The 15,521-nt window shown below is 46.8% G+C and overlaps 1 protein-coding gene across 1 annotated transcript in view; it reads right to left on the reverse strand.

Annotated features, from left to right (window-relative positions):
- PNPLA2 (patatin like domain 2, triacylglycerol lipase) overlaps window positions 1-15,521 on the reverse strand; it is a 31,591-nt gene that overhangs the window by 15,228 nt on the left and 842 nt on the right. The window lies entirely within an intron of this gene.

A 15,521-nucleotide genomic window follows, 5' to 3' on the forward strand; every position in this document is an offset into this window, starting at 1 on the left:
TGCCACCTAGTGACACCTGCGGTGTCTTTGGTGTCCCGTCCCTTCTGTGTCTGATTCCACAGCACTAAACTAGTCCCTGATGGCAAGCAGGACTCACAAAGGCTGCTTTTCCCTTTCACACAGTGACCCAGCTGGGTTTGGAGGAGAGGAGACATCCCCATCTGCACAAAAGGGAAGGCATCTGCTAAGCCCATTATCTCACAGTCACTAGGAGCCCGATCTGGCAAGAGCATCAGGGCTCTGCAGTGGGAAAGGAGGGATGGGAGAAAACAAAACAAAAACATCAACCCAAGCCAAACCCTCAGCACCCAGCATGCTGCCCTTTGCACACACTAACTGCTGCTTTCACAAGCATCTCCTAGCCATGGTGACATACAAGACAACAGTTTCTCTGAGTATCAGGCAATCACTGCACTCCCAGGGGCATCAGGAATATACATGTGGGAAGAATTAAAGAAACCAGGAGAAAAGAGACATGCTTTCACAAATCAAGACTTCTCTCCAATCAAACTGAAGTTCAGTTCCTGGAGAAAGATGAAAGCCAACTAGAAATCCCTCCATTTTGCTCTGCCACCCAGTCTTGCAATTGCAGAAAGGAGGCAGCAGAATGAAAGAACCCAAGATAGACCCAGGTTAATAAATACAGTGGAGATAAGAGCAACAACACCCTCAATGCTATATTGACACATACCACTCTTTTGCAATACACATGTGCCAGCAACATGTTTTCCATCAACACAGCCTGGGAACACGATTCTGTGCTTAGGAAACCCATCAACACCAGTAGCTCAAGCATGCACAGAACTGGACCCTTGAACATGATCAGAGACTCTGGGGTCAGGATTTTAGGCACTGTAAGGTAGCAAGTTAGCAGAAAATCCAAGTTCCCCCCTCTGAAGCAATTTTTAGCACTATAACTCCAGTCTTTTGCTCTGTCCTAGAGCAATATTTAGCAGTCTAATTCTGATCTTACTTACTCAATTAGCAGTAAGCCATTGAGCCCAGCCTGTTCCAGATAGTAGCCACATAAGTCAACATCCTTCCCAACAAGAAGGAAATCAGCCTCACAGAAATTACATTTTATCAGCACCATGACATTAGCACTCATAACACTCCCTAAGACGCCTTCACATCTGACAAGGGGAGGAAAGACACACAGAGGATCTGCAACAGAGCCAAAAACCAAGTGAATCCCAGCCGAGCACCTTGGCCACACAACCCCAGGAAACTCCACTGCACTAAGTGCATTGCAGGGAGTTGCTGGCTTAGCTGAAGAACCCAATAGGAGGGTGGGTGTTGAGCATGCAGCTGTGGGGAAACACCCTGCATGCAAAGACCATGCTGGGGTGGGGGGGTGTCACTCAAGAGATGGTGCTTAGAGAATGATGCTTTCAGACTTGGCATCTCAGTGTGCAGAAAGATTTGATAGCAATACTGAAAGCAACTGCAATTATATTGAGCTTATGACTGTTCAAGCTAAAATATGAGCTGGAAGTTGCTTAAGAAAAACAAAACAGCAAAGTCCCAACTATGCCAGGAAAGACTGAGGGGAGACTTCAGCTGCAGCTGCCTGCTCTGTCACCATTTCACAGCCAAGTGAGGTAGGGGGACAGAGAAGAACAGAGGACAAAATAAAAATTATTGCTAATTAGCAACTTCATTCTTTGAATACTTTCTGGGTGTTTGGGTTTTTTGGGGTTGTTTATTTGTTTTATACATGTGTGCATACATGCATACACACAGGACCTTCTGAAGTATTTCAATTTAAGGGCAGCTGTGATTCTGTTGGACTTGCTGGCTCACTTGCACCAAAGCTGAGTGCAGAATGGCTCTGTGGGAAAAGACAGGCACAGGGTGATCTGCAGCACCACCAGCTTTCCTGGAAATAAGGCTAGCTGAGAGTTCAGCCAAAGGAGCCAGGTTTACATAGCTAGATCCATGACAGATGACAAGCCCTCTTGGAAATACATTTGGGAGGCAAAGAGGTGAGAGCGTTTTAATCCTGTTACTACCAGAAGTGCTATTCCAGGAAAATCAGCTCAAATTCTGCTCGCAGCCTGCCAGAGGGAGCAGCTGAATGAGAGGTGGTCAAGAGAGGAGAATCCTACAGAGGTCAGTCACAAGCTGTCAATTATTACTAGGACTAGTCCAGTGCCAATTCCAGTCCACAGAAAAGTTTCCCATGTTTTTTGATGGATCTGGTGATTCAGGACACAGGGTCATGTGAAAAAGCTAAATTAATTTCCTCTTCCCTTACTGAGGTACACACTGAGGGGCAGAGACAATCCCTAATAGTTTGTATTGATTGCTGGGAAAACATTTATTTTTTCTCCCACCAACCAATTAATTCAACACTTCTCCCTGTACAGATTTACTAAGCCAATATTCCTCTAAAAATTGTATTAATATGTGGAATATTCCATTTTCATTAGAAAAGCCATATCCCTCTTCTTCCCTGCACCCTCCACTGCCCCAGTGGGGGGTGTTATACATGAGCCTGAGTTCTGCAGGGCCATCATCCTTATCTGAACTTCAGTTGTGATGACTCAAAGGAGCATCAGAAAGTTGTGTCCTGAAACACCCCAACGTATCTCTTGCAAGACAAGGGGGGCCAGCTGCTCCATCCTGTGATCCTTCTGCAGCAGTTACAAGGGGTAAGTTACTGTTACCTGTGGAAAAAGATGTGCAGGCAGCTGCTAGTTCACATTCCATTTTCAAGCTATATCAAGCCAGCTTCACATTAGCTTATTGACATAGCAAGATCATTCCCTTAAAAAACTGGCTTTCACCCCCACCAGTCATGCTCAACTCCAAAATAACCCAGTATCTAAGTCTCTACTGCCTTGCATTCTTGGGCATGGCTGCTCGCCACCATATATAAATATATTTTAAAAAGCCTAGAACAAGATACAAGTCACCCATTTCCAAGAGAAGTAAGAAGAGAGAAGATAGAGAGCTACCGCAAGGAGAGCTCAAAAGAACTAAGGCCCGTGACAAGCTTCATCACCTTTTACTCAGAGGGCCCATTTCCCTAAACTACCCTTCTGTAATCTGAAAAGCATTCAAGCAGCATATGCTATTTATAACTGTATACAAACACCTCCAGCCACAGCAGCCTGCTACTCCTGTCTCTGGAAAAGGAGAAAAGCTGAAGATCAATCACCTAAAACTGATGTTAGCCGGGCAGCTGGGAAGACCCTTAACTGCAGCTAAGAGCTCTGAGATGAAACAGAAAGGCTACTTCAAGCCTGTGCCATGCATAAGGATGAGGACCATCACAAAGGTTAAACACCCCAAGGCAGGAGGGGTGGCAAGTGGGTAAGAAGGGCCTCTTCAGACCTGCATCTTCAGCAGCAGGTCTTTTGCACCAAGGGCACCATGATGCTCACCTGTTGACATTAGACCAGACTGATATCCATTTGCCAGTCAGCAAAAGGACAGTTGACTGATAAGGTATTTCAAATGGAAAAAAAACCCAAGACACAAACAAAAATAGGAGCAGAGCAGGCTGAAGAGGGAGAAGGGCATTCTGGACATTCCACCCAGCAGCTCCTACGACTGCAGTTCACCCATGACACTGCAGCTCCCTCTGGAAGAACTCCATGTCAGCACAAAGATCACCCTCTGCGCCAGGGAAATTCCTACTCCCTAGCTAGTGCAGCAGTAAGCAGGATGCAAGCTTAAAGGAAAGGCTCTCCAACAAGGATGGAGAACAGAGGATGGCAGACAGCAGATGGATGTAGGGACAGCATCTCCTGTCCCTGCTGGTAGGAGGCACGCACAAAGAGATCACACCCCAGACTGCAGATGCCGTACCTTGCCTGGACTAATGGAGCAGGCAGGGAACTGTGCAGATCCCTGCTAAACCTGCTTCTCATTCAGAACCAGTAAGAATTCAAATGGACCCCTTCCTACACATGCGAGGCACCACTCCTCTCTCCCTAGTCCCATTACCTGAAATGAAGCCAGGTAGCAGAAGGAAGCGCAGGTGCTTTTGACATTCCTCCAGCACCTAGAGGGCTCAATGCCTTGTTAGTTTAGGATGGCATGACCTAGCTATTTTGACTGCAACATTTTCAGGACAGGAGCCAGCTCCTGTGTACCATTAACTAGGGACCTCATTCTGGAGCTGCTTAAGTTCTGCTTAGCTATGTGTTGGAGCGATGTTTGTGTGATGTTCAGCACAGATGATCCCTGCAAGAGTCCCCAGCTACGATATTCACACTTCGCTTTCAACTCAGATAGTTGCCAAGCGTCACTGGAGTTCTCATGTTTCCCATTGGTAGATCCCAGTCCAGACTTGAATTTAGGAATAGGATGAGTCAGAAGGAATTTACTAGCATGATCTCCCTCAAGGTTAATTTAGCTTGATTGCCTGTCCCTTGCTATTTCAGCTGTTCCTGTACCTCATCCACAGAAGAGCTAAAAGCCAGTCTCTAATGATGACCATGGGTTTCGGGAGAGCTGTCCTGTCTTCTTCCTGGGCACAAATCCCCAAGCTGCTCCAGCTCAGCACACACAGCTCCTGCACCTGCCCCTTCTCTGAATACTGAGAGTAAGCAATGCGCATGCTTTTGCTGCCTGGCCTCTCCCAGGTGATGATACAGTCCTAATTATAACACAGTCCTGTCACCAGCCCAAAAACATGAAGTTATAAACAAGAGGCACTGAAAAAAAAGTTTGCAAGCTGACATCTAGAAAATAATGAACAGAACTTTATTGGATGTTTCCTCACAGGTAGCTCAGACTGCCAGAAAGTGCCCATTCGTTCACCCCAAGGAGCAGTGCATAGCAACACGCTGGTAATCCAAGGACAACCCCAATTCTTGTGGGCAGGGACCTCAGTTTGTGAAAGATCCCACTGCTTGGCTGGACTTCTGTTCCTCTTCCCACACTCACGCTGAAGCAACCTGGTTTCCACTGATTGTCCTAAGAGAGCAAGAACCAGACAGACCTTCAGCTGAGCTAAGCTGAACAAAGGCCAACTTGTGCTGAATGGGAACCTGACCCATGATGTTCTCTGACTGCCTATCAGCGAGGCCGGATGGATGTCAAAGGGGGGGGCCCAAAGACAAATTCATGCGCGTGGGAAATAAAGTGAGAGCAATGTCTTATGATCTGCCCTTATAACACATTTTCAAGTGATAGGTGTACCCCACAGCTGGTAACAGCTCTTTAGTTTCAGTGTGAAATCCTAGACAGATCCTAGACAGATGCCTAAAAGCACTGGGTGTGGAAAGGATATATAACTTCTGGCAAGTGAGGGATAGATAACTCCCACTCTTTAACACAAAGAAAAAAATGCCCATTTTAAAATATTTTAGGCTGGGGGATGGCAGCTAGCAGTGGAGCCTCTAAAGGCACCAATTCTTTTCATGTCTGTACACATCTTCCTGTAAGCCAGTAATATTGAGAAACGCCACGTACCAAAACAAGCTGTTCTTCTGGGATTTCCCTAATTTTCGTTGTTCTGAGGTATATTTATTTTATTTATATTTATTTTGAGGTTTTCATTCAATCCTTCTCTCCTACTATTTTGCCATCAGATAAGAAAGAGTTCAGCTGACTTGGCTCCAGATAAGAGATACAGGAAGGAAGCCTTTTTTTTTTTTTGGTGATACACAGGTAGCAAACACAACTCCCCCCACAACACACACCCACTCAGTCTGCAGACAGCCCTACTGCTTGACCAGCTTGTTCCCTGTGGCAGGCAACCCTTCCCATCAGGGGCTCTGTGCAGGGATTTAACCCAAGCTCAACAAGCAAATGATTTTGCAAAGGAGATTTCTTAGAAAGCCTGGCCACCTGCTGTAAATAATGGTCTTTCTCCCCCCTTTCTCTTCCCACACTTCAAGAGTGAAGGGCACTGATACATACCCTATCGGAATAACTCCTAGGGATCCCTATCAGACCATGGTAAGCAACATCTATTCTGACCTTACAGGTGGGACAGTGGAAACACCAAGAGGAAGAGACAGCTTTTCAAGTAGGGCCAGCTCTCAAGCCACAGGCAGATGCTGCAGGAAGGGCTCAGCCCACAACACTTTCCGGCTCAGATTCTCAGTACTCAGCATTGCAAAGTCTAGACACAAACAGTGCCAAGATGCAGCCTGCGGCAGGAGGGCTAAGTAAATCCAGATCACCTGCAACTGCTTCAGAGCCAGAAGCCTCCCTCTTATTAACATGATTGTCCCCAAGATGTTTACTCTTCTATTTCAAGCAAAATTGGGGAAAAAAGCAAAAAGCTGTTGGTCACTTTATCTATTCAAATAACGCCAAACCAAAAGGAGCCATTTTCCCCCTTTGAGCCTTGAGATGGTTACTTTGTGTGCTCTGGATACCATTTAATAGATGAACCAGAACTATTGCCACATCCTGAATGTGGAGAGCATGAGAAGATCTGCTTTTAAGTTGCCTCAGTTTTTTTCCTCTCGCACAGAGCAGCTCACCAGGCAGCCCACAGTGACTGTTGCCTGCCTGTCCACCCACTGGTACCTACAGGGTGGGTCCCTCATGCAAGCCAAAGTGCAGATGCGCAATTCATACCTCATCTCACCTTAAGGCAGGTTGCTCTGGTTTGTACAGAAACAAAAAGGCTTTGGGAGAAAGGGCACAAGAGCTGCCAGGCTTGATTAAGTCTCTAAGCTAAACCTTTGCACTGGACTTAATGTAGTGTTGGCATACCAAAGCCTCACCAGGAGACTGATGTTCTGCAAGCTGAGGCCCGCTTTGTTTCTGTGGCAAGGACTAGCGCATTTACTCTTGCAACACAAATCAGAAAACAGCACAGCTGCTACTGCAAAACAACCAATAGGAAGGCCAAGAGGCAGCTCAGTTCAGGCAGGCAGCCAGCAGCATTCTCTGTCACAACCACAACAGCAATCCCCACTAGCCTAATCTTTCTCCACTGTAATTCCCTAATACGAGGCTTAATGCTGCATTTCTGTTCATTGCGTTAGAGAGAAATTAAATGGTATAACAGCACATGAAAAGGAAAAGTTGCTCAGGACCGCAGGCAAGCTGTACTGAAAACCATGCCCTGTCCTCATCTATCCATCAATCCCTGCCAATGCTACAGTGCAACTCAAATTGCATGGGGTGACAAGAAAAGGGGATTCACAGAGTAAGAGAAGGTGCAGCTCAGATCCCTACTGCTTGCTCTGAGCCAGAGTAATGCTGGGTTTTGGGTCACTTTTTTAAAAGCAAGTACTTAGCAAGAAAAAGCTAGCGGAGGGGAGAAACAAACCAAAAAACATGCTGTAATAATGCAAAATTGCCTTCTTCCTCTGCCCTGCATAGAGGCAAAAGTGGAATCTAATTGAACTCTTGCTTTATTCATCCGAGTGAAAACCACTAACACAAAGCCTCCAGTGGTTGTTATTCTGAAAAGAACTAGTGCAGAAGGATCAAGTCTTACTCACACACGCAATGTTACACACACCCCCTCCATACTCATTTCTCAGGGTCGGTTTGCAGGATGACACCACACACCTAGAGAAAGAGCACACTGTTTCCACTTCACAGTGAAGGTATCGCTAGAGGTAAGATGCTTTGGAAGAAGAGAGACCAGTGCTACAGGACAGTAGATACCTTTGCCAGGCACCTGCACCACAGATTGATGAAGACAAAGTGGAGTGAGCAGTCACCATTTCTGTTTCCAGACCCTGAAGAAACAGCTGCCATGCCAGCATCACTTCAGCTTTATCACACACTAGCCATTACCCTCAGCTGGCTCACCAACACCAAAGCAAGGCCCACACACAGCTTTTGGTGGTTCTCAGTCTAACACCTGCCAAATGCTCTCCTGCATGCTTGCAGGCAGCTATTGTTTTGTGTTCACCAGAGATGTTATCAGAGATATGGCTATCTCTGTCATGCAGAAAAGGGCAGCCTGTCTTCCTCCTCCCTTGTCCTTTCTCACTGCACACTCCCATGGGCTGCTAGAGCACTGTCTCACCCTGGCACGGAATGAAAGGAATAGCTCTGCAGTTCTCCACTGGCCCTCAGCCTGCATCATGCCCAGCTCCCTCAAGCTCGCACAGCTAGCCAACTGCTCCAATCCATGCCAAGCACTTCCCGTGCACCTGCGAGCACATTGCTTGCTGTGTCTGCTTTGCCCTTCCATCTCATAAAGGCATGTTAAGTGTCACCTTACACCCCTGAACTTTTCCCCACTAGTCATGGCATGAGCAGAGCCTGCTACCAGCAAGGAAGCAAGAACGAGCAGCTTTGTTCCAAAGCAGTCCTCAGAAGAGGCACGGGCATTTTGTTCTAGAAGGAATCTCATTTTGATGATGAAGCTTATTTGGGAAGCATCTTCAGTCAGACCACAAGGCAGGCTGCATTCCTTGGGAGCCATGACACAAGAATATCTGGAGACTGACATTACCTTTCTTCCATGGACATCAGCAGCAGTCCCCCAACCACAACTCCCAGGCATCAAGATGATTCAGGTTCTGAAAGCAGCCACATGAGCAGGACAGGAGCTGCTCACAGAGGGTTGCACAGACCCCTGCAAGGGAAGAGCCTCTGCTCGACCCTTCCTGCGAGGCTGAGCAGTGCACAATCAAGGAGAGCAGCAAGACAGATGTAGCAATGTTCACCTGAAGCTCACACACACAGAATGAACTCTTCTGTGTGCAGAAGTATGGCTAGTAGTTAAATGGTTAATTTCCCATAAAGAAGTTTTACCAATCTCACTACGTAAAAACACTGGGCGAGATAAACCAATGTAACTCCCCCTGTGCTGACAGTCCACTCTGAAACAGGGGGCTCTAACTTTCTCCATGCATGACATAACTATGGCAGCCTGAATCCACACCCTACCTCTGGAATACATTGGAATAACTTTCTTGCCAGGCCCAGCCCTTAATCAGCAGCGTTCAATGAAGCCGGCAAGAGCAGCTCTTGTAATTAATATATGTAAAGGGCTCCCCGATTCATTTAGACCCTCAGCTGCCACCTCCTCTACCTCAGGATGCTAAACTAGATAATCCACAGGAGTGGCTCAGAGCCACTGCCAAAGCCTCCAACGATGAAATGGTACTCAATCCTTTAAATCCTAACCCAAAAGGCTTCCAAAAATCAGTATCCATCCAAACAAACTGCAGTGTATGAAGAGGAAGAGAAAGGTTCATTCTCAGAAGAAATCTTCCAGGCATAGCATAGCCAAAAGCCTAGGAAACAGCTGCAGAAGACACTGCATTAAGCTTGCTGATTCCAGATGACTTGTCAGACTGAAGCCATCAATGTAGATTTGGACTTTACCTGTACCAGAAGGCACCACAGTTTCAGGTCTGGGCAAGTACCAAAGGGCGGCACAAAGCCCTGGGTTCTACTAAAACTACCAGCTTCCACACCTGACACATGCCAAGCACCAAGAACAAAGTGCACACCACCCGCCCAGACTCGTCACCGCTGGGATCGCATGGAGCTTGGCTTGTTCTGAGCCTTTCAGATGGGGAGAGTTCCTTTCTCCAGGAACACTGAGGGCAGCTCTCCCAGACACACTGTACCGCAGACCAGCGCAACCCCAGGGACAGGATCAGACCTGTCACAAGCAGCTATTGTATCACAAATGCCCAACTCTCTCCTCCCTTCTTCCCACCTTTGTAGCTACAACAGGCAGAGCTACAACAATCTCCAGCACCTTTTCTACACTCCCAGGCCCACCAATTCCCTGCCTTCTATGTGCTCCTTGGAAGGGATTTTTTTACTGTGCCAGACCCTATCAATTCCAGGACACATTCTGCCTTTTCCAAGGACACAGGCTTATTTAGGGCCTTCTACATGGAGTCATTTCCTCTACCCCTCCTTTTCACCAGCTCTTGCTCTCTCTGGTGCCTTATACCTCCTTGACAAGGAAGACAGCCCAAGGCAAATACACATACATGGGCTCCCTCAACTCCCAGATTCTTGAAGGCACATCCTGACTTTCACCTCAAGTCCCAGGAACACTTAGCAGAAAGAAAGAGGCCAAGTATTAGAGCTGGGCAACGGAAGTGCAAAAGTGCAGAGGATTCAATGGGAAAGTGGTGGCCAGTTTGGAATCCAGCTAACAGCAGGGTTTGCCTCATGGAGAGCAAGGTGGACAGGAGTCACCTGCTCACACTGCTCCTTTGAGTAGGAGATCTCTGAGCTTTTGCAAAGGCCCTGGAATTAGGAAGCTTGTCCATTCCCAGCTCCGAATAAGTAATGCTGACCAAATCACCATTTCTCCAGCCCTTGCATGGTCCTCTTCAAGTACAGTACAAAGCAAGCACAACAGGGTTGAAAATCCTCTCCAGCCAGGCTGGTGAACATTTCAACCCTGCTTCATGGAGGGCACAGAGGGAAACATGGAGAAGCCCAGAGAGAGCAGGGGGCTAGCTCAGAGTATAGTCACTCCCAAGCCCACCGTGCTGGAAGGCAGCACAGTCCTCTGACAGGCAGGAAACAAACACCATCAGCTACTGGACATGCAGGCAGAGCTGCTGTAACCACTACAGCAGGAAGAGTTTGGAACTGGAAGACAGAGAAAGGAATCTGAGGCAGGTTTTTGATTTATCAGGACTAAACTTAACTTTCAAACATAATCAATAACCAGACATAGGACCCTGAAGAACACATGACAGCTTCTCATATTTTATAGGAAGGACTTGGAGGTCCTTTGAAGAGTTTTGGGAGATAAGAGGCAGAAAGAAGTGGAACAGCCTGGACATGCTACAAGTTCAAGAGAGATGCTGAAATCATGGGTCAGAAGAATGACCACTTGTGCTGTTGCCACTGACACTGCACAGCTGCAGCTGACAGAGCAAGGCTTGGCACCAAGCTGCTCTGCACACCTATGGTCTACGTGGGGCAACAAAAGAATAAACACATGCATTGCTATGACTGTTTTTCGCTAAAAGTGGCTGCTTGGCTTCCCTAGCACTCATCCAATGAGATGCCTGCAAGAGCACCTTTCCTCATGGGAACTTCCTTATTAGAACCAGGCAGACAGCAGGAACAAGTTTCTTCCCTCCCAGCAAAAGGTATTGCAGGGTGCTCCGGCTGCTTGGCTGCCAGCATACTCAGCTGGACACCCGAGTCTGCAGCCCTGTGACTGCTGATGGCACTGATCCAGCCACAGCAGCTTCTCCACCAAGCCAGTGAACATTTCCAACTATGTCAGCACAGAACATCCCCCCACCTCCCCCTGTTTTCCACCAGAGAAAGAAGCAACAGCTTTACTGCTTCCAGGGAGCACCAGGAGATCGCCCATGAATTACATCCACGTCTCCATATATGTATATAGGGGCACCTCTCCTTCCTTTGACTGGGCTGGGGCTGCTGAGTTCAACTCAGCAGTTTTCCCCAGCTAGGGCCTTTGCAGGAGATACAAATTACAATCTCCTGTGCAGGGAGGGACCCGAGTTTTGAGAGGCCACAGATGCTATGAAGCTTTCCTTCGCGTACCTGAGGAGATCTATAGATCTCTTCACACAGCCACACAAGACAGCATCACATATACTTCCCCTAGGATAAGCTTCACACTTTGGCCAGCATCAACTGGCATTGCTCTGAGGACTCCATAGAAACTAAGGTGATTTATTTCCTTCTCTCAGTCTGGGATTTGGTGTTAGATTCCACACAGAGAAAATAACCTCCCTGACCAGTCTTTAAGCCTTTGCATGCACATAATCAAATTTCAGGAGCACATTATTTACGATGCTGCTATCATTCATTACCTCAATTTCAAAAGTTAAAAGAGGGTTTACTTGTTTGGGTTTTTTTTCCTCCTGCTACCCAATGGAAAAAGTCTCTGCAGTTCAGCAGCATATTTCCTGGTGGTCACATGGTGACAGCTGACAAGCAAACCTGAATGTCTAATAACTGTTACTTCATCTCGAGCCTGAGACAGAGTCCTGGCTAAGATATTAGTTTAAAAAAAAAAATCCTGTAAACAACCCAGGAATTTCTCTGAGCAGTGTTCTTCAATTTAGCAGATATATGGCCTCCTTTCTGTATTCTTAGTACTAGAAGAATCCCCTCAGATTGCTTTATCATCTTCTGCTGACATTGTCATGCTTTAGGAGAACAGCAAACTCCCACAGATGGGGGTTTGATAGCCAGCTTTGCCTCTGACAGCAGAACCCACCTCTTCCCCCCAAAAAAGAAGCAATTCAGCAGTTCCAACCCACCCTCAGATGAGAGCTGTATAGGACAATATTCACATGCTACACAGACAATTGAGATGCTGTTGGTTAACTATGAGTCACAGGCACAGTCCGGGACCTCAGCATCAGCTCAAAAACAGCTTTTCAGCGATTACAGGTTCACATCCCATCATTCATCCAGGCTGCTACGTTTCCAAAGCGGGCACACCAAATCCCATACAGCTCACCAGAGTGAGATGATTCAAGACCCTTAACAAAAATACATCCCCTATTCTTAAATCTTAAAGATTTAAGAATCCGACAGTGGCTGCATTTTAGCATTACTCGTGACTGAAAAAAGGACAGTCTTGTCATGTCACATAAGCCAGTTTTACTCATCCAGGCCCAGTGACTTAAGGATTTATTCAGACAAGTAAGCATCCTCAGAGCTCCAGGCCTAGAGTGTGTGAAAAGCTGCAGGATTTGAGGTACGCATAAGGAGGAGACTGCAAAGCCAGCACAAAAGGACTTCTCAGTTGCTTGGCGTATAAAGGTGCATTTCCTGGTGTGCTGGACTCCAACAGCCCCAAGAGAAGACACAGGCATGACAGAAGGCAATTTCCCAGAAAACCCTCAGGATAAGAAGTGATTCATGCTACAACACTGCAGTATGCACAATCAAGCAACTTGTAAACACGCGAGACTTTGCTGGATGTACCTTGATAGCCACACAGATTATTCTAGTGGGAAAACAGCAATGCTTTTTCATGCCAGTGAACAGAAGAACCTCAAAGCTAGAGAGAGCACTTCAGTTGTGGGACAATACCACTGTTGTAGTCCTGGAGAATAAATCCAAGATCCCTACAACTTAATGGTAAAGTGCTTAAGAAGAGCTAGGCGAGGTCATATCAGACTATAAGTACCTCTTATTTAGAAATAAGGTCCTCTGCCTAGCTTACATGGATGCCCAATGTTGTTTTATCTGGTATTCTCAAATGCGCCTTTGAAGTCCACAGTGAGCTCTCAAGGCTGCAGATCATTCAGTCAGGGCTTTCAGTTCAGTGTTAGCCCATAGTGAAGCCTTACTGCCATATACAAATGACAACAGTGTGGTCTTAATTCAGGGAGAAGGCAGAATCAGCTCAGAGGCAAGCTGAACAGATGCAAAGGACGGAAGGAAAAAGCAGGAAAAGAAACCACTAAGCGGGATCTTACACTCTGAAGTCAAGGAAAGTTTCTGTTCTCTCTGATCAGGGTCTCAATGGATTGGAACCAAAGAAAAGCCCCAAAGGAAGAGGTTTTTTCACTCTTCCCCAGGAAGTATTTATCTTTGTGCAGTAGAGTCTCATTGAGTTCAGAGCCAAGTACAGATGCATGAAGGCACTAACCTTAGCTACACACAGCCAAATAAGCAAGGCTTCTGCAAAATTCCCCTCTGCTTGTCATCCATCAAGAGACACTATATAGCATTCCAATTTGATGGACAGGGCAACAGACAGTTCAGGGCAGCAGTTGCCATAAGCTTCAAAGCCCATGGGCTATTACACCTACTCTCAGACAGAAAACAGCTGCACAGCACACACAGATACTTGGGATCCTACAACAGCCTGTACTAGGATGAACTGCTCTCCTACTACAGGCTGCAGCTGTACCTTCTGCCCCATCCCGTTCTTCCCTATGATTTCTTTCTAACCCCTGGACCTCAGCCTGGAATCTGCACTGTCAGGAGGGTTTACAACAGGGACAAAGTGCAGCGATACCATGCTCCAACCAACCACGTCGTTTGCTTTTACTTTCAGAAGTCAGCTCTGTTGCCTTAGAGCTGCTCTCTACCCAAGATACATGCCAGCCACACAGGCAGAGTCAAAAGAAAACTACCCCAGAGAAGTCAAAGACAGAACTTGAACGCCCAAGATCCAAGCCTTGACTGGCTTTAAACAGCATGGTTTGTCCTCTTTCAGGAGGGAGGTGAATGCTGCCTAGAAGGTGGCCCCTAACTCAGTCCTCTTTATCATGCCTCCCCTTGTACCTCACAGGGAGTGGGAAAACCTATTCTAATCCTGATTCACAGAAAGCTCTCTACTAGGCTGCGTAACTCCCTGAGGGCAATGCCTAGCACACCGTGGATGCTCTGGGCATATAAATAGCAAGAACAAGGTAGGCATGATAACAGACTTGCTCAGCACCATAATGGCGTCTGAGCAAGGCAAAGGATTTGGGCGCTACCGCCAGCCTGCCTCATGTTCGTGCCACACCTCTGAGTAGCACAGGGACCACCCAGTTAGGGAAGTAATGAGGCAGCCACCTCTTCAACAGAAGGAACAGCAAGTAAAGCAACCAAATCCCTGGCAGCTTTCAGCAAATGGATCCCTGCAGGAAAAGGGATTAGAAGAGGCCTTTTCCCTTGTCCACGATAAAAGCTGGCACCATGGCATGACTACAGCCTTTGAGATCCCAGACTGGGGTTTGAACAGCTGCTAAGAGCTTCCCATCAAGCTCCAGAAGCAACGGTTACACTTCATTGGGCATTTCTGTAAACAAAACACTAAGGAGGGTGAAACTTCAAACCTAACTACACAGAAAAAGCTAACTTTTGCTGCATGAAGGCTACATCTCAAAACTCTACCTGTCCCCAAAGAACAGGGAGTGCCGTGGAAAGACACCTGTGATCAAGGTGAGAGGAGTTCAAGCAGTAAACAGCTCTGGTTTCACTTGGCTCTAGGAGAGGGTCATAATTCTCTGAGATTAGATATACCTGATTCTCTCACACCACATTCCCCTTTCAAGTTTAAGATACTTTTCTGTATTTGTTATTCTCAAAATAAAACAAAAGCTTCCAAGTACAGACTCTAGCATGTGTTTGTTGACTTCTCCCATATGTTGACCCATATGCAAAACAGCTGAACTTCAAAACAGCAAAAAAACAGGAGGCACCGCACACCATTCTCTTCAGCTGTTTGCCAGACATGCCCTAGGCAGGGACAGACTACATTGTGTGCCTGCTTCAGAGATAACTTTTTAAGGTTTCTTCTGTAACTTGAAAACAGAGATAATATCTAGCTAAACTGGAGATCTAGCTCTTGCAGAGGGCAAGAAAATTCCCCAGTGCCCTACACCCCCAGGAATAACCCTCTTCCAGAAATACATATGCTAAGAAAGAATAAAAAGAGATTTCCTAGTTACTCGGAGATGCTGTTCAACTCTAATCCATACATGCAACACGCAGCTTGATGCCTCCATCTCCAGCTGCTTTGCCTCTCATTCGCAGCCATTAAGAGCTGGTGCCCACACGGCAAGAGGTCAGCTCCTCTCCTCACCAACAGCCCCACCAGACCTATACTCAAGCAAGCCAAACCCAAGAACCAAGCCCTCACAAGTCGACGTTACTATGGCAGGGGTCAAAAC

Source organism: Aptenodytes patagonicus, chromosome 7, assembly GCF_965638725.1.
Source record: "Aptenodytes patagonicus chromosome 7, bAptPat1.pri.cur, whole genome shotgun sequence".
Classification (NCBI taxonomy): Eukaryota; Metazoa; Chordata; class Aves; order Sphenisciformes; family Spheniscidae; genus Aptenodytes; species Aptenodytes patagonicus.